The 26,533-nt window shown below is 46.4% G+C and overlaps 1 long non-coding RNA gene across 2 annotated transcripts in view; it reads right to left on the reverse strand.

The window, feature by feature from the left end:
* LOC146868300 (uncharacterized) overlaps nucleotides 1-26,126 on the reverse strand; it is a 36,296-nt gene extending 10,170 nt beyond the window's left edge. For both annotated transcript variants that reach the window (XR_014966198.1, XR_014966197.1), the window contains exon 1: nucleotides 26,033-26,126. This is a non-coding gene — a long non-coding RNA (uncharacterized LOC146868300). The remainder of the gene's footprint in view (nucleotides 1-26,032) is intronic.
* Nucleotides 26,127-26,533: the final 407 nt, after the last annotated feature.

A 26,533-nucleotide genomic window follows, 5' to 3' on the forward strand; every position in this document is an offset into this window, starting at 1 on the left:
CGTTGCCCTTGTGCCCCCTTGCGTGGGCGAAGCAACTCAATGATAAATCTGCCCAGTAGGCTTGGGCTTCGGAAAACAATCTGATAGCAGTGTATTAAATGGGATTCTGCCTGTGGGCACCTTATAACATAGCTCAGTCTACCTTAAACCATAATAGGAGTATAACCCAGCCTATTTTATTACATGCCTTTTGTGAAGACTGTAACAAATGTTTCCATAGGGTGAAAACAACATTTGTGGGCAAAACTAAACAAATGGGGAATCAATCTGACTATTGAAAGCCATAATGAGTCTTTATTCAACATCTGGGTCATATTTAAGAATAGAAATAGGCTGACTCAGAAAGTGAAGATAAATACAACTGTTATAGCAGGGATGTGTCCTCACTTCCTTGTTGTTCAACCTATAGACTGCCGACATAACAAAAAGCCTGCGGAGCACCAGAACATACCAGCCAAAGTTGTGCTCTTGTCAAATCCCTTTATTACAATATGAATGATGACCCTTATCTTGGATTCAATAAGCATCAGCCTGTAATGGGCAGTTAGTGTCCTGGAGCAATCTAACACTGTAAATGAACTAACATTAAAGCTAAAATATTAAAGAAACACTATTATGGTGTTTAGCCATAGGCTTCAAAAACCAGGATCACGGTTTATGTGCAACTATAAAGTGGAAAGGACTCTGGGACATATTTACTTAGGTATTTATTTTGGTGAATTGTAATACTCAGATGAAGCTAATTTAAAAAGTCAAACTATGGCAATGGGGAATCCTTTTTCTAAAAGTTGACGGAGGATGAAGCTAGATGCCCCCTCACTTTTAAGAAATGATAAGCCCAATGATGGGCTTTGGGCATCCATTGTCCGGTTACAAGCAATCCTTGTTGCAAGAATTTTAGGATGGAGAATTTTCTTATCACACTTTCAAACCTCTGATAAAAACAAGAACCTAGTAATTACAAAATAAATCTAGCTAGATTAAAGAAAAACAAAGACTTGAGCTCTAAATAAACCAGGGACGGGGCACAAAAGTATGTACATGAAGCCCTTTCTACCAGATTTAGATCTAGCTTTACACTAATTTGCTTGCTTACTCCATTTAGAGAATTCAGGAGAAGTAGTGCATCGACCCCAGACTCTGACACATTCAGCAGTTTTATGGGTATAAGGAAGAATATCTATGCATATTGTATGCTAATCTCAGTTTTTTTTTTTAAAGTGAAAATAAGCTTAATAGACTCCTTAAAAGCCGATGCAGAATGGCTTAGTGAAGATGATCAGCAGTTGGTGGGCGCAGTCATTTAAATTATGTGTCACGTAGAGTAGTGTGCTCAGTCCTGGAATCAATTTCTGGAACAATTTGAGAACAATTTCAGAGTTGTTGTGGCAGGCTATGGATCCCAGGGGGTTTAACTTTTAACCTTTAAATATTGGTAGAGCCTCAACACACTGAAAATTGAGCTTCCTGGTTTGACTCGAGAATTGGAGATTGTATTTACACTTGCAAGAGTTTACTCTGGAGGAATCCACGACAATACAAGTGCAGCTCTTGGTTCAACTTTCTTCCTACTTTCCATCAGCCATCGGTAGCAGAAAAAGGGGTGAGATAGACTGGCTGACTTTTTGTCCAGCATTGATGCTGTGGAGACCACTGGGCCAGCCATTAAGCATGCCTCACCAGCTCTGGAAACTGTCATCTTATCATGTCTTTAGCTCTCTGGACCACGAGCACCAGAGGTGACTGAGATCAAGTGAACCAGGGAGTCACAGTTGCCTTTAGTGGCATGCACTTATTTACCAGCACCCCCTTCCCAGAGCAGGTTTGCCACATACCCTGACTGCTTGAAATGTACCCATCAGGGCGGGGACTTGCTGAACCTTGGCAATCTCTTTCCCTTTCTTCTCCCAGTTCACAAAAGGCATTGCAAGGAGGAAGGCAGGGCAGTCACACTCTCATCCTGGTCCTTCCAACCAACATGCCATGCCCCTGCCATCTCCCGACCGCACAAAATATGCCAACCGGACAAATGGTGGCCCCATGTGATCTCTTGCTCACCAGCCCACCAGAATGCCACCTTGGAGGCAAGGGGCACATCACCCTCCCACGACGAGCAGGGCATTTATACTTTGCGGGACAGTATCAGCATGTGAGGCTTCTGCACATTGTGATCATGCAGACTTTTTTCACACATCTAATAGTTTTTAAAAAATTGTAAGGGAGACGTGGGTCAGTTGCGAGGTCTCACCAGCCCTCTCCCGGGACCCCAAAAAATGTGTTTTGGCACATACATTGCCAGCATTATTCGCAGGGGCTTTTATACTTTGGAGAGACCGTTCCAAAACTACACATCTGGAGTATTTCAGCGGGGAGCCCATACTTGGGATGGTGGCAGCACTCTTCAGCAGAACTGCCCTTCCATAAATGTGACAGCACCAGCGTCCCTCAGAAGGGCTTGGGGTTGGTATGGGAAGTTGATTTGGAAATGAGTCGCTGGAAGCTTCTCAGGTAAGGGGCTGTGTTTGTGTAATGAGGGGCCAGCCTTCCAGGTATGGGACTTGGAGTAGTGGCTCACAGGGTTCAGGAATAGGACTGTGTTTGGGGGTGGGGATAACAAGACGGTTGATACTGGACTGTGTTTGGGGGTTGGCAGTGCACCAGATAGTCGGCATTTTATTGGAGGTAGGCAGATAGCAGGGTGGATGAAACATGCCTATAATGCAAAATAAGCAAAAATAGCAAAATTGAAACGCAGAGAGACAACGTTTCACCTTCCCAAGCAGTTGAGCATCTAATGCAGGCGCCTCTCCTTATTTCCCAGAAATTATACATTTTCTTCACAGAGGCAGTGGAAGGAGAATACATCCTTTGGGCGAAGAGAAAGGCAATAGAGGCAGACAAAGAGGAGAAGAGCCTGATATAGAGAGGTGAGCTAGATAAAGAGAAAGTTTACTTTCCCAGGAGGGTCCTTAGAAGGTGGGGGCCCTGTGCTTAAAACGTCTATGGCGCCCCCGCCATCAGAAACAAAACACATCTACAATCTCTAAAAAATGAGGCGGAGGAACTCAGGACTGGTTAGACGCTCGGTTACTGTCAAACTTTAAACGTAGCCCTTCTTTTCATCCCATTTGGACATTTGTGTTATGTGACATAGACTTTGTAAACTTCGGTGAGTTTATAACAATTATATGGAGTTAAAACAGCTTTATCTGAGCATTTCTCTTTGCTGTCAGCTTTCTTGCAAGTTTGTAAAAGTAATCCACATGTAATGGAAGACCAGACGCTGATTGTCACTGAGTCACCTCTGACTCCGCGACTTGGTGCTAATGACAGCACCCCACACACCCTAACACACACACACACGCGTGTGTGCTCTCGATGTTTTCCATTAGCAACGATAAATAAACATTATGCGCATTGGAAATGTAAGGCTGCCCGGGGTGGGGGTTGCGCAGCGGCCCGCCCCCTTGAGGGCGGCCGCCTTAGTGCCACAGGAAGGCACAGGGGTGGGAGGTCGTGTCCCTGGGCTTGACCTAGGGAGACCCCAGTCAGGTAGCTGCTTCCGGCGGGGAGGAGCCAAGGGGGGGGTACATATTCGGTCCCCGCCCCCTCCTCGCCCTCTTGTCCGCTCGTACGGAGTGAAAGAGGAAGGAAGGCAGGCTGGGCACTGCCAGGCAGGAGTGTCTTGGCAAAGGGATTGTTATTTAGCCATGCAAAGGCAACTTTGGACCATCGCCTATTTAGGTTTAAGGTCATGTCAGTCAAATCCACGGAGGAGTTTAGAAAGGTTGGGGGAACCTGTCCTGATGGTGCACGCTGGCCGCCGGCCCGGTTGGGCGTAGACTTGTTTTGACTGGACCTGGGAGAAGCCCGGTATCAGTATGCTGTAGGTATGATGGCCTACCAGGAGCCATGCGCAGTTGCGCAGAGCAAAGAGGTCTTGGCTTCATCAGGCATGGTCTTATACACGCCAAGTCCACAGGGTGCCGGGAGGGAGATGGGGTGCACCTCCCTAGTTTAGGCACGGTTCTTTTCCTACTGGACCTAGGGGAAGCTTTGGCTGCAGCAGGCTGTTAGTAATAGGCTACCTTGGCAAGGAGCCCGCTCAGGAGAAGCCATTGAGGTGTCAAGGAGAAAAGTTAATAGCGCCATGTGCAAGTTCACTGAGCTAAGAGGCTTTGGCTTCATCAGGCATGGCCTTTTACACGCCAAATCAACAGGGTGTCTGGAGGGTGATGGGGTGCACCTCTCCACGCTAGGCATGAATTTAATTTTACTTGACCTTGGTGAAGCCTTGGCAGCTGCGGGTTGCGAATAGACTGGACCTACTGGGCCTAGGGGAAGCTTTGGCTGAAGCAGGTTGTAAGGAAATAGGTCTACCTTGGTGGGGGGCCCTGGTAGTGACGGTGGCCACTCCCAAGGCTGTGGAGGAGTTACAGGGCGATCCAGGGTCTGCACATACCAAGGGGTATAGCATGCAGCAGCACCGTGTGGTGCTAAGCCAGGATACCCAGGGATCTTTTAGCGTGTCCACTGGAAGACCTACGGCGCCCCGCTAACCGACAGGCGGTTGTGGGTCTGAGCAACCGGGGGCTGCCATGTATGCTCCGCCCACCCATCACGGGGGGGCGTGGTGAAGCATGTGGACTGGAGGTCCACGGATGGGAGGGGTGGACCCTCCCAACATTTGGTGGTCACCAATTGGCGTTGCCATGGTGACTCTAGGCTTATCAGACGGGCAGGCGGCATGGGGCTGGCCTGCCCTGGGATCGCCCGTAAGATAACCCACCGTGTTTGCATATTTATTATGCTAATAAACCTGCAGCAATATTTCTCCACTTACATTCAGTGTCATGTGTTTTATTATGATTATGTACTGATGTATGCTATGATAACGGTTGCCGATATTGGCACTATGTAAGGCTGCCCGGGGTGGGGGTTGCGCAGCGGCCCGCCCCCTTGAGGGCGGCCGCCTTAGTGCCACAGGAAGGCACAGGGGTGGGAGGTCGTGTCCCTGGGCTTGACCTAGGGAGACCCCAGTCAGGTAGCTGCTTCCGGCGGGGAGGAGCCAAGGGGGGGGTACATATTCGGTCCCCGCCCCCTCCTCGCCCTCTTGTCCGCTCGTTTGCCTTGCCCGCCCATCCGCTTACCCGGCATCAGGAGGGACAAGAAGGGGGGGGTAGGTTTTTCTAACAACTTTCACTTTTGTGTTGCAGGAGGAGTTACAGGGCGATCCAGGGTCTGCACATACCAAGGGGTATAGCATGCAGCAGCACCGTGTGGTGCTAAGCCAGGATACCCAGGGATCTTTTAGCGTGTCCACTGGAAGACCTACGGCGCCCCGCTAACCGACAGGCGGTTGTGGGTCTGAGCAACCGGGGGCTGCCATGTATGCTCCGCCCACCCATCACGGGGGGGCGTGGTGAAGCATGTGGACTGGAGGTCCACGGATGGGAGGGGTGGACCCTCCCAACATTTGGTGGTCACCAATTGGCGTTGCCATGGTGACTCTAGGCTTATCAGACGGGCAGGCGGCATGGGGCTGGCCTGCCCTGGGATCGCCCGTAAGATAACCCACCGTGTTTGCATATTTATTATGCTAATAAACCTGCAGCAATATTTCTCCACTTACATTCAGTGTCATGTGTTTTATTATGATTATGTACTGATGTATGCTATGATAACGGTTGCCGATATTGGCACTATATCCCGCTGACAGCTTCCTGTGACCCCTAGAGCTGCCCTATGACCTGGCCGAGTCGCCAGTCAATCCCACCGTATCTCCACTGCCGTCGCCATGTTTATATGTTAAGTAACCCGCCCTACAAATATACAAAAACAAGCCGCGCCTTCGTCCTGGACGGAAGCTGGGTGTACCTAGAGCTCAAAAGCAGCGCCTGACAAACCTTTACCTTAATTAGTCCTAAAGTGACAGTCAGTGAACGCCCCTAAATGCACGACAACCACCCTGCTTGAGTCATGAGCGCGCAGACGTGCACGTGACACACAAACCAAAGGTCACTACTGAGAAAAACATTTGAGAATTGGAGGAATAGGGTGCGGTGGGCATTCAAGGATTGTGGACTGGAGGAGGGGGTGGGGGTCGTGAGGCTGAACGAATGTGCAATTTTTGGGATCAATAACACAGAAGAGGATGGTTGTTTTCGTTCCAGAACAAGCCAGGCAGCTTAGGGGTGGAATACAGAGGAAGCATTGGATCACTTAGTACACTGCCATATCAACTGGCGAATGCTCCTATCACCCAGCCTGTGGTATAGTATGGCATGGCCTGTCATTGTATGGTACGGTATGGCATGGAATGGCCTATCATTTTATGGTATGGTATGGCTGGTCATTGTATAGTGAGATATCATGGTATGGCCTGTCATTGTATGGTATGGTAGGTTATGCTATGGTATATGTTATGGTATGGTATGATCTGTCATGGTATTGTATGGTATGGTATGGGCTGTCATTGTATAGTATGGTATGGTCTGTAATTGCATGGCATGTTATGCTATGGTATGATATGATATGGTATGATCTGTAATGGTATTGTATGGTATGGTATGCTCTGTCATTGTTTTGTATGGTATATTCTGGAATGGCCTTTCATCATAGAGTGAGGTGTGTTATGGCCAGTCAGTGTATAGTGGGGTATCATGGAATGGCCTGTCATTGTGTGGTATGGTATGTTATGCTATGGTATGATATGATATGGTATGGTATGGTATGATCTGTCATGGTATTGTATTGTATGGTATGGCCTATCATTGTATTGTATGGTATGGTATGGTCTGTCATTGTATTGTATGGTATATTCTGGAATGGCCTTTCATTTTATAGTAAGGTATGGCATGGTCAGTCGTTGTATGGTGAGGTCTGTCAAGGTATTGTATGGTATGACTTGTCATAGTATAGTATAGTATGGCCTGCCATGGTATGGTATATCATTGTATAGTATTGTATGGTCTGTCACTGAATAGTATGGTATGGTATGCTATGGCATTTCATGGTATGGTATGTCATTGTAAAGTTTGGTGTTTTCAATGGTATTGCCTTCATTGTACGGTATGGTATTTCCTGTCATTGTATGGTATGATATGGAATGGCCTAGCATGGTATGGCCTGTCATATTATGGTGTGGTAAGGTCTGTTGTGGTATTGTATTGTATGGTATGGCTTGTCAGTAATTAGTATAGTATAGTCTATCATGGTATGGTATTTCATTGTATAATATTGTATGGTCTGTGATTGTATCATATGGTATGATATAGAGTGGCCTGTCATTGTATGGTATGGTATGGTATGGTACGGTACGGCCTGTCATTGTATTGTATGGTATGGTATGCTATGGAATGGCATGTCATTGTATGGTATGGCATGGCCTGTGATTGTTTAGCATTGTATAGTTTGGTCAGTCACTGTATAATATGGTAGAATATTGTGTGATATGACCTGTCATTGTATAGTATGGTATTGTCTGGTATGGTATTGTGTGGTCTTTCATTGTATAGTATGGTATGATACGGCCTGTCGTATAGTATGGTCAGGTATGGAATTGTATGGTATGGTATGTCATGTCATTGTATAGTATAGTATGGTATGATATGGCCTTTCATTGTATAGTATGGTAAGGTTTTGGAATGTCATTGTATAGTATGGTTGGTATGGTATGGTATGGCCTGTCATTGTAAAGTATGGTATGGTTTTCTATGGTAATGCCTACATTTTATGGAATGGTATGGAATTTCTGGTCATTGTATAGTAAGATATGGTTTGGCCTGTTATTTTAAACTATGGTATGGTAGGGTATGGTATGGCCTATCCATTGGTAAGTCAGGTCTTTCCCTTAATTTTGTGAGAACTCTTTCCCAGTCAGACTCTGAAGAATGCACGTGTCTAGTGCATATGCACGAGCCCCCCCTGCCCATGTCAGCACACGCTGCTGCCTATAAATGGGAGAGTGTCATTTTATGGTTAGCCTGTCTGAAATCTGCACTTGTGTCTCTCTCCTTCCATCTTTAGCCACAAAATATTACAAAGGGTGCCGTGGCGAGCCACAACGTACCTGCCACCCTAGTCCTGTTCATGAGGGACCGTCTCCCAAGTATCGAAGGACGTCCATTAGTACTCGCGAGGCTGTCAGAAGTTTCTGCCTCCTGGACTCAGAACCTAGTCACCCAGCCTCTTCTTTGGAGTCCTCTCCACTTTGATGGTTTGGAGCCCAGAGAAGGTGAAAAGGGAAAAAATTGAACTCACCACTACATTGGAAAAAAGACCTGCTTTCCACCAAGACATGCATTCCTCACAAAGGAAAGGAGAGAGAGCTAAAACAAGCATTGGCAAAACCAATAGGCCTCACCTATGCAAGAGCTATTGGCTTTGCCAATGTGCTTTAGCCACATTGTAGAGTGGAACGTAGTGTTGTAGAGTGGAGGAGCATTGACTGGATTAGAGTGACCTAGAGTAAAGTGGTGTAGAGTTTCATAGAGTGGCAAAGAGTGGAGTGACGCAGAGCGGAGTTTTGCAGAGTGGCATAGAGTAGAGTGGCATAGTGAAGTGGCATAGAGTGTCGTAGAGTGGAGGGGCATAGATTAGAGTGGAATGTCGCAGGGTAGAGTAGTGTGACATAGAGTGGAGGGGCGTAGCATAGAATGAAGTAAAGTGGCGAAGAGTGGAGTGGCCTAGAGTGAAGTTTCCTAGAATGGAATGGCATAGAGTGACAGAGTGGAGTAGAGCGGAATGGAGTACAGTGGCGTGGAGTGTCGGAGAGTGAAGTGGGAACGAGTGAAGTGGCATACAGTGTCATAAAGTGGCGGAGAGTGGAGTGGCATATAGTGTTGTGAAGTAGTGTGTCGCTGAGTGGAGAAGAGTGTTGTAGAATAGCATAGAGTGGCGTAGAGTAGAGTGGCATAGAGTGAAATGTCTTAGAGTGGTGTTGCATAGCGTGGAGTATGCATGGCTTGGTGGTGCATTGTCATTACAGACAACACATTTTTGATTGAAATGACCATGATGAGACGGGTCATGGAGCACCTTCATGCTTACTGGGGGGTGTGGAGGAATTAGTTCCCCCAGAAGAACAATATTTTCCCAGGTGGGTAAAGAGGATGTTAGGTGCAAACAGTCAGTAACTCTGAACTTAAATCTGTGGACAGTCCACCCATTCTCTGAGAAATCAACACAAGACGTCGATCTAGACCCTTCCCTCCACTATTCCTTTTCAAACTAAAAAACAGACTAACGTCCATCACTCAAATTAATTTCATACTTCCCTATACTAATTCACCACTAATCCTGTTTGGGTTTCGGAGTAGCGTGCTACTCACCAAAAAGCGCTTCAACACCTCATCAGGGGTAGCAAGGAGATATAAATGCAAACCTTTTCCCTCTTCTATCCCTCCACTAGCCTTCTCAATCCAAATAACAGACTAACATATTCACCGCTCAAATTACTTTCATATTTTACCACACTAATTCACCACTAATCCTTTATGGGTTCCGGAGTAGAGTGCTACTCGCTGAAAAAGCGATTCAACGCCTCGTCAGGGGTAGTAAGCGCTATATAAATGCAATTACAAAAGAATTACATTTGCACAAATATACCTATTTATTGCTAAACCTATACAGTGTACAAACTATAGTGTGTGGAAATGTCATCACCAAATTTGTTTTGATATATTAAAATATTTGTTTCCACCACACTTCAAAATTAGACCCCAAAAATTAATTTGTGCCTTTCTAAATATGATATATTTGCACAATTCATTTACCGACGTCAAAATGTTGTGCGCTCGAAAAAATAATATCTTACAGCCTTTCCTCTCAGATGGGTGCCCAGCAGGATTGTCACATAAATACTTTCACTTTGATGTCAGAGAAAGAAAAGTAAACACCAAGCTCTCTTGAAAGGCAAAGCCCGACATTTGACCATTATGTTTGAATGCACAGCAAATGTGACAAGATGAGAACACAATTTAAAGGCTGGTTTACAGAAGGCAGACACTTGTGGAAGAATACAAGGAGCAATGGCGAACAGGCTGTGCTTCACGGGAAAAACAAAAACGTGCTGGACAGCCAAACAGAAATAAAGCCAGCAAATAGAAAGCAACCAAATGTGAGTTACAAATCACAAAGCTAATGGTAAGCAGCGAGTGCAATGCATTCCCATGGAATCTTTCAGAATGTCTCCAAGATGTCTTTGCAAACCAGAGATCTGAGCTGTCTGGTAGGCTTCGACCTAATGAGCATATAAAATGCCTTATACAGATAACAGTGTGTACCTGAATCAGTGGTATAACGTAAAATGATAGTGCACCCTGCAGAGTATGTCACAGAAATTCATAGTCCTGAGGCTGAATGGGGTTCCTCTGCACCCCGGGGGCTGCAGTGTCCTGCATTATTCCCCTGACCTCAAAGTGTGCATCAAAGGGTAGGACAAACTTGAGGATGTTAAGGTTGGCAGAACTAAGGAAGAAAATCAGGAAAAAGCAAATAAAGACATCAAAACCCAAACAGTACCAGAGTTCAGAGAGTTCCAAGTGAATCCAATAAAATACAGGTGAGATAGATTTAGAAAGCAACTATTAGTTCTTGCAACCAATTTGCTAAGGTGACGAGAGCAGAGAATGGACGTGGCCAGACTCTGAAGCAAAACTAGCCCTGGCTAAAATGTTCAAACCAGGCTGACATGGAAAGAGGCCACAACTAGAATGGAGCCATGTGGACATTTCATGGTTGGGCCATTGAAGTGCATCCAGCTCTGAAATTGCCACCCAGCGTAAGCCAGCAGCCCAGAGTGGCAGTATGGCCAGACCTGCCCTTAGTATTGAAGATGTAGAGATGAAAGACTGCCAAGCATGAAAAAGAAATCACACCAACTAGAACAAAGATTCAGTCTGGCCTTCATCAACAGCAGCTATGAAAGACTGCTTGCAAGATATATATATGGCTGTCAGTCATGCACAGGAACCTCTATGTGTTCCTGGGATTTATAGTTCCTTTTCTTTTGATTAGGTTCGAACTTTGAGCGCCTGCACCAGCTGTGTGGGGAAGATGCATGCCATGTTGTGATGCCAGTTTTATGTGCAGCTCTGCTGCTTCTGTATCAATGTGAGGCCGCTTGTTAGAGGAATAGGGTCAGGGCTGGACTGGCATTAGTGGGCATCGGGCGCTTCCCCGGGAGGCTGGAAGGGTGGGGGCCATTTTGGAGTGGTGGGGGCCGGTTTTGCTGCAGTGCTGCAATATCGGCCTCCAGTAATAAAAACAGCAGTGCTGGGGGCCAGTAATTAAGGAGCAGTGCTTCACATTTGCACCCTCGCCAATGGCAAGAAAAGGAAGTGACACACAGCAAAAACTGCCCAATGAGCAGGCAGCCAAGAAAAGCAACAATTGTGCCAATGAATGGTAAGCTATGAGCGGGTTCCAAGGTCATTTTTAAACACAAGAGTCTCGCAAGCGAGGGCGTATTCACTAGCACATACTGTCGCAGGCTCAACCTAAAAAGGAAAGACACAGCAAGTAGGTTGCTGCTTGCCCATATTGCCCCACAACTCTCACGTCCTCCTGTACACTAGCATTAGAGGATGCCACCTGCAAAGCTTAGCAGCCCTCTAAGGCCCACAACAAGTAGGCACTGGTAAAGACAATAGGTTTGAATATTTCATAATTAAATTAATGTTAATGTATTTATTATTTATGGCACGAACATGACCCATTATATATCAGAGTGCTGTACATATAGCAGTCAGGTCACACCTACAAGGTAAAAAATGCAGGAAGGAAAGTGCAGGGAGCAATGAAAGCAAACTAAACAAATATAGAAGACCATATCGGATTGGAAGATCCATGATCCAAAAGGAGTTCACATGTAAATGTTCAAGCACATTGATTAAGTATAACTAGTGGAGGAGTCCATTTAGCAGAATGGAGAGGAGGGGTTTGCCCTAGTTTCTGGTGGTAGTATGTTCCATATTGTTGGGGCAAGACCGGAGAAGGAGCGGTTGTAAGTCTTCGTTTTATTGAACTTCTGTGACTTCAGCAGTAGAGAGTTAGAATTTCTTTAGGAGCAACTACCCCCAGATAGTTCAAGTTTTTTGGCCAGGTAGACAGGTGTGTTGTTGTAGTGAAGAGCCTTACAAGTCATGCAATCTATCTTCAATTGGATTCTAGCTTCAAATGGAAGCCATTTTAAATGGTTGCGGTCCGGGGTGATGTGGTCGAATCTCCTGGATCCAGTGATGAGCTTAGCAGCTGAGTTCAAAGTGGCCTATAGAGGGGCCAGCCTTACTTTGGGTAATCCTGCCAGTGTAGTGATCCCATAATCTAAGCGGGAGATGACCAGGGATTCGACTGCTAGCTGCAAGTCATCTGGGGGGTAGGGAAGATTTTCTTTTCCTCAGTATGTTTAGTTGGTAATTGGCTCCCCTGGTGGTCGCACTGTTATGGTCTTGCATATTCAGGTATTTGTCTAATGTTATGCCTTGTGATCTAGTGGCATCGATCAAGTGTAGGACGCAGTTTAGAGCAGTGAGTTGTTTGAGCCATTCTTCAACAGGGCAGAGTGTTTGCGAGGGGCGATCAGGAGGAATTCAGCTTTGAGCTTGTTCAGCATGAGGTGATTGCGGGTCAACCATTGTTGTGTTTTCAAAATGCTACAGTTGAGCAGTTTATTGTCTTCGGGTGAGGAATCTTTCAAATACAGTTGTGTATCATTGGCATACATACAATAGTGAATGTTCGAGAGCGTGAGAAGTTTGGTGAGAGGTTCCATGAGCAAGTTTAATAGGGTGCGTAGATCCTTGAGGAACACTGATCGTGGCTGGTGTGGAGTCAGATATGTTGATTTACTTTGATTCTCTGTGATCTACTGTGAAGGAACAAGGCAAGCCACTTAATACACGACCAGATAGCCCCATCCTCTTCTCATGCTGGTCAATCATATCCATTTTTACCGTATCGAAGGCAGAGGAGAGATCGAGTAGTAGAAGCAGGCAGGGCTCGTTCTAGTCTAGCATTCTCAAGACATCATCGACAATAAGTTTTAGAGCTGTTTCAGTGCTATGCCCGGTTCGGAATCCTGATTGATGGTGATCTAGGAGTTTAAATTGCTCAATGTGGTTGCAGAGTTGTAGGTGTACGTATTTCTCTAATAACTTTGCTAGTGTTGGGATGCTGGTGATTGGGAGGTAATTGGAGAGGTCGGATAGGTCCGCATTCGTTTTTTTTTTTTTTAATAGGGGTGATCTGACCTATCTTTAAGCAGTCTGGAAACATGCCCCGAGTGAGAGAGGCAATGATTGATTGGTGAATTTGTGTGTGTGTAAATGTGTGAGGGAATACATGTGACAATGAGTCAACAGTTGGATGGATAACTGAATGCAGGATGAATTTCTGAATGACTGAGTGCATTGACAAATAATGGGTAACTGTGTACATGGACAGATGGATGAATGGGTTAGTACATGGAGATGAATGCTTGATTAAATGATTTCATGCACATGTGGATGCCTAGATGAACGAAAGAATGGGTGACTTCATATATGGATGCAGAAAGGTCACACCAGTTGCACACAAGCTGGGGGCTCAGACAGCAGCCGTCAGTATCTTATAAAAATGCCAAGAATCACCAATTATATGCTAATACAATTAATACACCAGGGCTGTCCATCTCCGTTCCAGGAATTCCCACAATATACACATAATTACCACCATTAGGCAAGTATAAGCATTGTACCAGAGGTGGGCTCCTCTGTGCCTACAGTTAGTCAAGAATTACTACCACTATGCAAGCGCAATCATTATGCACGAGGGGGCATTGTCATGCCAAGACTGTCCACAATATGTTAATAATTACCACTATAATTCATGTTCAGACAACATCACTTAGAAGCCTTGGCTGCATGGCCACTTTTGCACCATCTTTCGTTAATCCTTAGCGTATGTTCATTCACACTTGTGCCATCAATCCAGTATCCTAATGCATATTTAGAATTGCAGGCATAGAGGATGTGCGAGTCATGTTCCAACTGCCCTCGGCCATTCATGACTGGTGACTGCTCAACTTTTGTGTGTTTGATGACTGCTGAGTCCTGGCTCCTGTGAATGTGCATGTGCACCACTACCACACCACCCGCAGCGCACTGCTAAGAAGTGACTCCAACATGACCACTCTAAAACAATATTTAAAGGGCTGTCTGGTATGAACAAATCAGTGCAAGGTACTGCTGCACAGCGCCAGCACAGTGCTCCCTCATCCACACTACCGCCACTCCGAATCCGGCACACGTGGAAGCAGAGTGACTGAGCGAGTCGTCTGCCACTATTATGACCCTCGCCGACACCCGTCATGATTGATGACACTGCCGAGCCTTGACTGCCTGGAGCGGTGCAGCACCAGGAGGCGTCTGCCCCAGGTGCCCCTTTACCGTCATTGGCCAGCCACGGGTACTATGGTGACAGAGATAAGAGCGACTCGTTGTCCTGACAATGCAGCACCAATCATGCTGCAACAACCTCCGGTGGATCCCAGCCTGGGGAGTGAGTGGTGATTTCAAAAACTGGCCTCCATGCCTTCAACCATCTCCCCATCCCTTCCACCCACACACATCTACCCTCCTTTCTCCAGAGGTTTGCCTGACATTCAGAATACCAAGCCCACCTTCTCCATCTCATTTCCTGGGACCTCACAGACGGACTCCTTTGCTTTGCAGATTCCTACAGAAATGGAAACTAATGCTACTGAGTCCCACTTGGCCTGTGAGCAACTACAGTATTTGTCACAGACTAGCTGTGACGTTTACCAGTAACAGGTGCAGGGGCGTATCTTCGAGGGGGGTATTTGGGGTGTTGCACCTCCCCCGCCCCCAATAAATGTAGTTCTCGGGTATGGCGAGGTCTCTGTCGGATTTCACCACGACTAGTTTACATGCACACAAGCAAAAACGCACACATGCGCACGCTCTCTCCCTCTGTTCTGAAATTCCTTAAAAGTGTTGGTTAATTTGTGTAATAGTGTGTTTTCACTCTTAGTACCCCTACCAATCTGCAAACCTTTCCCTTTCCACTGCCCCTTAGGCCGCTCTCATGCAACCCGCTGGTCATATAATCTATTTTAACATTATATGCCTGTGTGTTTGTCGGGAAATCTTTAAGCTCACCACCCCAATCTTAATGACCAAGCTACCCCCCTACACAGGTGAGTATCATGTGACGTAACCAGTAGAAAGGTTAGAGGGATGCCCGAGTTTGTTTCCAAGGGCAAAGCAGTGGGCACAGAACTGCACGGTGAAGCAGGAGCTCCCTTATACCTGTTTGCAACTTCACACTGCAGCCAGAGCGGATTCGCTGCCTGGAGGCATCCTCAATGTTTCTTCAAACATGTTTGGATTGTCTCTGAATAAACATCTGGGCTGGCTTCAGCGCTGTTGGCACGCAGTGCGACAATGTTTGTTGGCAGCCCCCAATGAGTATCTCCGCCACAGATTCCCTCACTACCACCCTTTAACCAGGACCGGCTCTAGGGTGGTGCGACCAGTGCCACCGCAGCGGGCGCTGACTTCGGGTGGAGGTGCCGTATATTACGGTTTTAAAAGCACCTGCTGCGTTCTTGGCCTCCAGCAATTTTAAGGCAACAATCCAGTGATGAGAGAGAGAGTGGGAGAGAGAGAGTGGGAGAGAGGGAGAGAGAGAGAGAGAGAGAGAGAGAGAGAGAGAGAGAGTGGGAGAGAGAGTGGGAGAGAGAGTGGGAGAGAGAGTGGGAGAGAGAGTGGGAGAGAGAGTGGGAGAGAGAGAGAGAGAGAGAGAGAGAGAGAGAGAGAGAGAGAGAGAGAGAGAGAGAGAGAGAGAGAGAGAGAGAGAGAGAGAGAGAGAGAGAGAGAGAGAGAGAGAGAGAGAGAGAGAGAGAGAGAGAGAGAGATTGTTCAGTGGAAGTTTTGATTCATCCTAAGGTAGAACAGAGGGTTAATATGCCTGCTGCAAAGAACGTGTACCATGCAGATCACAAAGTGCATATAAAGTGCTCTGACACCTTACCCTGGTATGAGTGATGCTATGAAACTAATGATATGCCAGGGGCGCTCCTTTGTTATATCAGAGGAGCGTTGTCCCACTGGTGAAACGTAGCAGACAGAAGAAAAATAAAAAGACAATTTTATTTTTCACTTGCAGTCTGTGAGTCTGGGGCAGGGCCATGTCTCAGCATCAGCAGCAGGGGGAGGCGTGGTGATAGGCACTGAAAGTGCGCATGTTGGGTTGGCAGGCCATATTAGGACGGCCAAGCTGACAAGCTCACTTTGATATCTCCAAGCTGGTCCTCCGAGATATCAGCAGCACTCAGAGGCACAGGCTTCCAGTCCCTGCTGGGGCGTGAAACTGGCCGGCTCTGCCCAATCCCTGCACTTCTCTCATGCTGGGAGTAATTGCATGAGAGAATCACTAGAATTGCATGGGGAGTCTTGGAGCCTTTGCACCTGGGGATTGTTTTGCCGTGCAGAAGAGCAGCAAGGCACGGCACGTGGCGAGGGAGCAGAAGATCTCGGCGGCTTGCAGAGAAAATTAAGTGTGTATTTTTTTAAAAATGTTTTTTTCCCCTTGGTGCCCCCCCAAGTTAGATTGCCAGCAGTCATTGCTGTTAAATTCATCTAAGAGTGTGGTTATGGTGACTCTTGAGGGGCACAAGGGTGGTAGTGATGGAATCCATGGAGGAGGTGGACATTGGGGGGGCACCAAAAAACATTGTCACACCGGGCACCACCAGCACTAAAGCCGGGCCTGTCTTTAACAGTGGCCCTCAAGTCTCCATAACCATGCTCTCTCAGCTTCATTTAATTCATTTTATAGCGCAGTTCATACTAGTGTAGGGTGTCAGGGCACTTTACATCACACATATATTACACAGAGACAATCAATGGACCTGGTCAAAGCAAGCAGGCCTGCCGGCAGCCCCTCTGGCCCATGTCCACTGCAAACCTTCAAGACAACCTCTGCTGCCATATCAGTAAGAAGCCTCTTCAGCAATTACTTAACTACCGGAATGCTTCCAGAACTCAAAAAGTCCTACATATGGCCATTACTGAAGAAAACAAACTTGGACCCGCTGAACCATGACAACTACAGACCAGTTACAAATGGACCTTTCCTGGGCAAACTGATAGAAAGAACAGCATTTGCCCAGAAGTCACAATTCATTGAAGATAATGCCATAATTTCAGACTTCCAAACGGGATTCCGTCCAGGAAGAGGCACAGAACCTGCCCTTGTTGCCATCTGAGATGACCTGAAGAAGTCAGTTGGTCGCAAGGTCATTGCTGCACTACTTCTCTTCAACCTCTCGGCTGCTTTTGACACGGTTGACCACGACACTCTGATACAAAGACTCTACGAAACTGGCATAGAGGGGACTGCTCTAGACTGGATCACATCCTACTTCCGTAACAGAACTAATGCCATTCATACCCCCCCCCCCTTTCTCGTCCAAACAGTACTTCACAAAAGCAGGGATCCCTCAAGTCTCTATCCTCTCACCCATGCTTTTCAACATCTCCATGAAGTCATTACCAGCACTGATCAATCAATTTCATCTCATGTTCTACAACTATGCAGATGACACGCAAATATTCCTTCAACTGGGATGCCCCAAAGACATTGGAAACTCACCAATTTCCCTTTTAGCCGTGGATCAATGGATGACGTGGAGCCATCTCAAATGAAATGCTTCCAAAACGAAAATACTCATGTGTGGTGATTGAAAAGATGATGGCCCGCTCGCCGCCCTGGCCAGATGATCTGGGAACACCGCTTAAAGTAAAAAGTTCAAAGGAAGTAAGAAATCTCCGAATTACCATGGACTCCAAGCTGTCGATGAATGCCCAAGTGGACAAATTAGCAAGATCAAGTTTGTTACTCTGCGGAGAATCTTCCCCCATCGGGAATTTCCACACAAGGTGCAGGCTACCATCTCTCTTGTTCTGTCTAAACTCAATTACGCCAATAGCCTCTATCACGGATCACCTTTAACGACTATGAAAAAACTACAACGGATTCAGAACTCGGTTGCCAGACTACTCTTACATGTAAAGCCGCAAGACTACATCTCCCCTGCCTTGAAAGCCCTGCATTGGTTACCGGTTGCCAAAGATCCACGTTCTTGCTGTTTTGTATCACTCACAAAGCGATACATGGAACAGGACCACTCTTTATCAGGAATAAAATTACCAAACACATTCAACAGAGGAACCTCCGCTCTAGAGTGGTACCGCACCTCAAAATCCTAACGTACAAGAAAAAAACCATGGATGGCACATCCTTCTCTGTTCAAGAAGCCAAACTATGGAACTCTTTACCCCCCCAACATAAAATACAAGGATAACCACCTTATCTTCAGAAAAGTACTCAAGAATTGTCTCTTCCCCACATAATCACTAAACATAAACAGAAATATACAGCCTATCCCTCAGTATATAAGGATTTATTTGGACTATAGATATGTGCCTATATATGTGTATTGCTTTGTATAAACATGTATAATAATTGTTTTTCAAATCATAGATATTCGTTAGTTCTGCTTAACAAATGTACATATTACTGATAGTTACATTACTCTATTTAATTAACATGTTTATAAGTGACTGCATAAATAAGTAAATCTTTTATCATAATTATTTATCTACAATTGCTTCACTATTGAATTACAAAAAAAATCTATATATGCATTACTTTTATTCTAATTCAGCATATAAAAAGCACTACCCTATTTCTCACCCTATACCACGCTCAATGTATCCTCTGCTTCAACTCTCTAACTCATCTCAAACATCATTATACTACTCTTTCCAATGCACTACCCTATTTCTCACCCTATACCTCTATCAGTATATCCTCTTCCACCACTCTCTTGTTCATCCCAAACTCCATACCTCTACTATGATCCCCAAAATAACCCTCTCTAGACTCTTTCCTACTCTACCCCTCCTTGCATCATCTCATACCTCTTTTACTATTCAGATATCCCAAACAAGCCTTTCTAAACCCTTCCCTCTGACTCTTCCAACTCCCTTTCTCTCATCCCAAGCCACCTCCTACTGCTATGAGCTCAAAATAAACCAAAAAAAATTCGAAGTCCTTCCCTCTCCTATACTTCCACTATCATTTTCAATCCAAAAAACAGACTAACATGCCCACCACTCAAATTAATTTCATATTTCACTGTACTAATTCACCACTAATCCTTTATGGGTTCCGGAGTAGCATGCTACTTGCCGAAATAGAGCTTCAACACCTCATAAGGGGTAGCAAGCGCTATATAAATGCCAAACTTATCCCTCTTCTATCCCTCCACTATCCTTCTCAATCCAAATAACTGACTAACATATCCACCACTCAAATTACTTTCATATTTCATTATACTAATTCACTACTAATCCTTGATGGGTTCCGGAGTAGTGTGCTATCGCCGAAAAAGCGCTTCAGTGCTTCATCAGGGGTTGTAAGCGCTATATAAATGCAATTACAATACAATACGTGTGTAAATCAGTGTATAGGAAATGTTACATAAGACAGAGAACTACAAGGTGAAGGAGTCACATGTCATCCATACTGGTAGACAGTATGGTTTAAGAGTACTTGGGCTGGAAAAGCACAAATTTGGGATTTAAAATGTACCACCATGGTTGAAGGTTCTCTTTAATAATAAGAATTTATTTCAATACAAATGAACCTATTTTGCAACATTAGAATAATGAAAGACTAGGGAAAAAATCCTAACACTCAAACCTGTACCATGCAGTTTTCGTGCAGCTCTTTGATGACCGTTAATTGCTCACTGTTCTACATTTGGATTTTAACTTATAAACTGCAAGTAACAATAGGATCTGTCTGGCAAAAGCAGTAACCTACGGACCAATTTACATTATATTCTCTTTGTGATCCGCATGGTACACGTTCTTTGCAGCAGACATATTAACCCTCTGTGCTACCTGACCACCATGAGTCAAAACTTCCACTAGACACATCTCTGATCTCTCTCTCTATCTCCAGTAGGAACATTAATCATCGGAGTTATCCTGCCATTTTTATTGTTGCTTGAAAATTGCTGGAGGCAAAGAACGCAGCAGCAGGTGCTTTTAAAACCGTAATATGCGGCGCCCCCAAAGTCGGCGCCCACTCTGGTGGCACCGGTCGCACCGCCCTAGAACTGGCCCTGATAAACAATTAGTAAAACTGCTTTATTCATCAGAATAACAAATAAGCCGGGATTATTTGGTATGCCCCTTCCAGTAGTCAAGTCTTGAAATACCTCGAAATAAGATATTGGAAACTTGTGGAATGGGAGGTGGTGAGGAAGATATGAATGCTGGGTACCACTGTAGAGGAAGAGAAAATGCAGATTTCACATGGTAGTAGAACAATCTAGCTGCATGCTCAGGTGGTATGTGCTATCCTCATCAAGAGCTCTGCCAAAGAACCTCACAACTAGATCACTCAGTGCTAGTGTAAGGCGGGGCCTCGATGAAAAGCTCTGCCAAAGTACCTCAAAACTAGATCACTCAGTGCTAGTGTAAGGCAGGGCCTCGATGAAAAGCTCTGCCAAAGTACCTCACAACTAGATCACTCAGTGCTAGTGTAAGGCGGGGCCTCGATGAAAAGCTCTGCCAAAGTACCTCACAACTAGATCACTCAGTGCTAGTGTAAGGCAGGGCCTCGATGAAAAGCTCTGCCAAAGTACCTCACAACTAGATCACTCAGTGCTAGTGTAAGGCAGGGCCTTGATGAAAAGCTCCTCCAAAGTACCTCACAACTAGATCACCCAGTGCTAGTGTAAGGCAGGACCTCTATGAAAAGCTCTGCCAAAGTACCTCACCACTAGATCACCCAGTGCTAGTGTAAGGCAGGGCCTCGATGAAAAGCTCTGCCAAAGAACCTCACAACTAGATCACGCAGTGCTAGTGTAAGGCGGGGCCTCGATGAAAAGCTCTGCCAAAGTACCTCACAACTAGATCACTCAGTGCTAGTGTAAGGCGGGGCCTCGATGAAAAGCTCTGCCAAAGTACCTCACAACTAGATCACTCAGTGCTAGTGTAAGGCGGGGCCTCTATGAAAAGCTCTGCCAAAGTACCTCACAACTAGATCACTCAGTGCTAGTGTAAGGCGGGGCCTCTATGAAAAGCTCTGCCAAAGTACCTCACAACTAGATCACTCAGTGCTAGTGTAAGGCGGGGCCTCGATGAAAAGCTCTGCCAAAGAACCTCACCACTAGATCACTCAGTGCTAGTGTAAGGCAGGGCCTCGATGAAAAGCTCTGCCAAAGTACCTCACAACTAGATCACCCAGTGCTAGTGTAAAGCAGGACCTCTATGAAAAGCTCTGCCAAAGTACCTCACCACTAGATCACTCAGTGCTAGTGTAAGGCGGGGCCTCGATGAAAAGCTCTGCCAAAGTACCTCACAACTAGATCACCCAGTGCTAGTGTAAGGCAGGGCCTCGATGAAAAGCTCTGCCAAAGTACCTCACAACTAGATCACTCAGTGCTAGTGTAAGGCAGGGCCTCGATGAAAAGCTCCGCCAAAGTACCTCACAACTAGATCACTCAGTGCTAGTGTAAGGCAGGGCCTTGATGAAAAGCTCCTCCAAAGTACCTCACAACTAGATCACCCAGTGCTAGTGTAAGGCAGGGCCTCGATGAAAAGCTCCGCCAAAGTACCTCACAACTAGATCACTCAGTGCTAGTGTAAGGCAGGACCTCTATGAAAAGCTCTGCCAAAGTACCTCACCACTAGATCACTCAGTGCTAGTGTAAGGCGGGGCCTCGATGAAAAGCTCTGCCAAAGTACCTCACAACTAGATCACTCAGTGCTAGTGTAAGGCAGGGCCTCGATGAAAAGCTCTGCCAAAGTACCTCACAACTAGATCACTCAGTGCTAGTGTAAGGCAGTTCCTCGATGAAAAGCTCTGCCAAAGTACCTCACAACTAGATCACTCAGTGCTAGTGTAAGGCGGGGCCTCGATGAAAAGCTCTGCCAAAGAACCTCACCACTAGATCACTCAGTGCTAGTGTAAGGCAGGGCCTCGATGAAAAGCTCTGCCAAAGAACCTCACCACTAGATCACTCAGTGCTAGTGTAAGGCAGGGCCTCGATGAAAAGCTCTGCCAAAGTACCTCACAACTAGATCACCCAGTGCTAGTGTAAGGCAGGGCCTCGATGAAAAGCTCTGCCAAAGTACCTCACAACTAGATCACTCAGTGCTAGTGTAAGGCAGTTCCTCGATGAAAAGCTCTGCCAAAGTACCTCACAACTAGATCACTCAGTGCTAGTGTAAGGCAGGGCCTCGATGAAAAGCTCTGCCAAAGTACCTCAAAACTAGATCACTCAGTGCTAGTGTAAGGCAGGGCCTCGATGAAAAGCTCCTCCAAAGTACCTCACAACTAGATCACCCAGTGCTAGTGTAAGGCAGGGCCTCGATGAAAAGCTCCGCCAAAGTACCTCACAACTAGATCACTCAGTGCTAGTGTAAGGCAGGGCCTCGATGAAAAGCTCCGCCAAAGTACCTCACAACTAGATCACTCAGTGCTAGTGTAAGGCAGGACCTCTATGAAAAGCTCTGCCAAAGTACCTCACCACTAGATCACTCAGTGCTAGTGTAAGGCGGGGCCTCGATGAAAAGCTCTGCCAAAGTACCTCACAACTAGATCACTCAGTGCTAGTGTAAGGCAGGGCCTCGATGAAAAGCTCTGCCAAAGTACCTCACAACTAGATCACTCAGTGCTAGTGTAAGGCAGTTCCTCGATGAAAAGCTCTGCCAAAGTACCTCACAACTAGATCACTCAGTGCTAGTGTAAGGCGGGGCCTCGATGAAAAGCTCTGCCAAAGAACCTCACCACTAGATCACTCAGTGCTAGTGTAAGGCAGGGCCTCGATGAAAAGCTCTGCCAAAGTACCTCACAACTAGATCACCCAGTGCTAGTGTAAGGCAGGGCCTCGATGAAAAGCTCTGCCAAAGTACCTCACAACTAGATCACTCAGTGCTAGTGTAAGGCAGTTCCTCGATGAAAAGCTCTGCCAAAGTACCTCACAACTAGATCACTCAGTGCTAGTGTAAGGCGGGGCCTCGATGAAAAGCTCTGCCAAAGAACCTCACCACTAGATCACTCAGTGCTAGTGTAAGGCAGGGCCTCGATGAAAAGCTCTGCCAAAGTACCTCACAACTAGATCACCCAGTGCTAGTGTAAGGCGGGGCCTCGATGAAAAGCTCTGCCAAAGTACCTCAAAACTAGATCACTCAGTGCTAGTGTAAGGCGGGGCCTCGATGAAAAGCTCTGCCAAAGTACCTCACAACTAGATCACTCAGTGCTAGTGTAAGGCGGGGCCTCTATGAAAAGCTCTGCCAAAGTACCTCACAACTAGATCACTCAGTGCTAGTGTAAGGCGGGGCCTCTATGAAAAGCTCTGCCAAAGTACCTCACAACTAGATCACTCAGTGCTAGTGTAAGGCGGGGCCTCGATGAAAAGCTCTGCCAAAGAACCTCACCACTAGATCACTCAGTGCTAGTGTAAGGCAGGGCCTCGATGAAGAGCTCCTCCAAAGTACCTCACAACTAGATCACCCAGTGCTAGTGTAAGGCAGGGCCTTGATGAAAAGCTCTGCCAAAGTACCTCACCACTAGATCACTCAGTGCTAGTGTAAGGCGGGGCCTCGATGAAAAGCTCTGCCAAAGAACCTCACAACTAGATCACTCAGTGCTAGTATAAGGCAGGGCCTCGATGAAAAGCTCTGCCAAAGTACCTCAAAACTAGATCACTCAGTGCTAGTGTAAGGCGGGGCCTCGATGAAAAGCTCTGCCAAAGTACCTCACAACTAGATCACTCAGTGCTAGTGTAAGGCGGGGCCTCGATGAAAAGCTCTGCCAAAGTACCTCACAACTAGATCACCCAGTGCTAGTGTAAAGCAGGACCTCTATGAAAAGCTCTGCCAAAGTACCTCACAACTAGATCACTCAGTGCTAGTGTAAGGCGGGGCCTCGATGAAAAGCTCCGCCAAAGTACCTCACAACTAGATCACTCAGTGCTAGTGTAAGGCGGGGCCTCGATGAAAAGCTCTGCCAAAGAACCTCACAACTAGATCACTCAGTGCTAGTGTAAGGCGGGGCCTCGATGAAAAGCTCTGCCAAAGTACCTCACAACTAGATCACCCAGTGCTAGTGTAAGGCAGGGCCTCGATGAAAAGCTCCGCCAAAGTACCTCAGTTCTGCCCAATGTGATGCGTGATAGACAGGGCACAACTCTATCTAGATAGGCCTATCTTTCTATGTGCGGATTCTCTGTCCCGACTGTGGAGTTCCCACAGTTGTAAACTTTCTAATAACTCGGAGGTCGGGAATAGCAAACAACATTGGAAACGTACACCAAAAAGGGTAAGTTTACCTTTTGGAAACAGGCCTGGTGTAAAAAGAAACCTTGTCTGAAATCCCAGCTTACACACCAGCTGAAACCTAGTGTCTGAGCAAACACATTTATGTGCGTGTCCTTAATTTGAACATTTACAAGCGCCTGCAAGTAAATCAACCAGGGTTAGCCCTAAACAATCTACATTCATACATATTTTCATAGAGTGTTATGAAGGTTACGCAAGCATCTCTGCAACAAGTGCATTCACTTACTAAGGTATCTCGCTGCCCCAGCTTACACGTTAAGGTTCTGCAGAAGGCACATCAACTGTCTGAGCTACTTCATGATGATTTAAACCAGTGCTTGAAATGGGACGGTACACAACGGTACCAGGGCTGGACTGGAAACTTAAAACAGCCCTGGCAAAAATTAAAAATTCAGCCCGCATGCATGGCAGACGTCCTAATGTGCGCTAGAATAAAAGCAACTCTTTCAAGTTGCGGCCGGGATCGGAAATGAACACCACCATTCCTAGAGGCTGAACCCAGCCTCCAAGTGTCAATACCGGACTCCTGGGGCTTCAGCCTCACGGGGAATTGCCCGAGTACCAGCACTACTTTCATTTCTCCTCTAGACTACCTGCACTTCTCCTCAGCCCAGTGCTTAATTTGTAAAACAGTAAGTGCCAGGGCCCTGACCAGGAGGCCACTGTAGCTTGCATCACCCATTGCCCCATCGCTGCTGCCAATGGCGGTACCAAAACAACTACTAACCACCTCTCTCACCTGCAGGTGTGACAGCGCAGATTATTCCAGGTCCCCAAAGCTAAAAGAATGGCTGGGGAGACAGGTGTTAGTATTTTTTATGTATATCGTATTAATAAATAACAGTTGTTCTGCTCATCTCTAAATTAGATGAGCAGCGGCACCATGTGGCAGGGTGTCATAAGTGTGGTGACACTGATGACAATTAAGTGCCGGTGCTGAGCACCTGAAAACAATTAACAGCACCGGAAACCACCGGCTCAAATTAAGCACTGCCTCAGCCCAGGTAGAGTACCAGTGCTCACAGACTTTTATCAAGAGCAGCTGAAAAGGCTGCCACCACTGAGATCTGAGCAGCACCACTATGGGTCTGTGACAAGATTGCATCAGAGCGGATCAGGTTGGAGGCTCTGCGTCACACTGTGGTTGACAAAGCAGGGTCAGTCACATTGGTGTGACACAGTGTTTACCCTGCCTTGATTTGCGCATGCTGAAAATCCAGGCTCAGGTGAGGTAGGCAGAAATTAGAAAGACATGCCAAGTACCAGATACAAAAATGTCTTGAATGCTGTGTGTGCATGGTGTCTTAGTGTGACTCTGTTAGTATGTTTGTTTATATGTGAATGCATCAGTGTACTTGTTGTATCCACCATTTCCCACTCTCGTCCAATTCTAGTGGTTGAATAATGGTGGCTTAGTGCTGAAAAGATATTGAAAGAAAAATTCGGGCATTCTTAAACTGGGGCTGCACACATCTAACTTCAACCTCATTGTTGTAAAAAGATTCAAAATGTTCCGATGTGTAATTGCTCATACATGTATCTCAGGGCGCAGGGGCGGCTGGCAACTGTGAAAATCGTTGGGGCGCAGCGCACTGTAAACTCACCGATATGTTGCCTTTCTCTACTCCCCTCTCCGACGAGGACGACGTGCAAGAAGGAAGGTGGTTTACTCCTGCTTACGAATCCAACCAATCCTGGAGCTGCTGAAAAAGCAGCTCTAGGATTGGTTGGAGCTGGCTAACCCAGCACTATCTGAGGTTCTGGGCCTGTGCCAGCAATCCATCAGCTGTTTTACAGCACTGGGGTTGAAGGCTTTGAAGTCCGCATGACAGATTGGCCAGCTGTAGACACCCGGCCAGTCTGTCATGTGCACTGAGCAGTCACTGTCATCCTGCAATATGCAGGAATCTGTCAGACCCGCGCCCACCATCACGCCTGCGCTAGCGCGGCAAACAGCACTCAGAATAATAAAATGGTAATAACCATTTTATTATTCTGTGAGTACCTGTTGCGCTCGCAGTGGGGAGGGCGGGGAGGACTCTCCTCTGCCTTAACAGAGGAGCCGCCGCTGCTCAGGGGTACAGAACAAGGCCTATCGAATTATG

The sequence above is a fragment of the Triturus cristatus genome, chromosome 1_2, assembly GCF_964204655.1.
Source record: "Triturus cristatus chromosome 1_2, aTriCri1.1, whole genome shotgun sequence".
NCBI classification, from domain to species: Eukaryota; Metazoa; Chordata; class Amphibia; order Caudata; family Salamandridae; genus Triturus; species Triturus cristatus.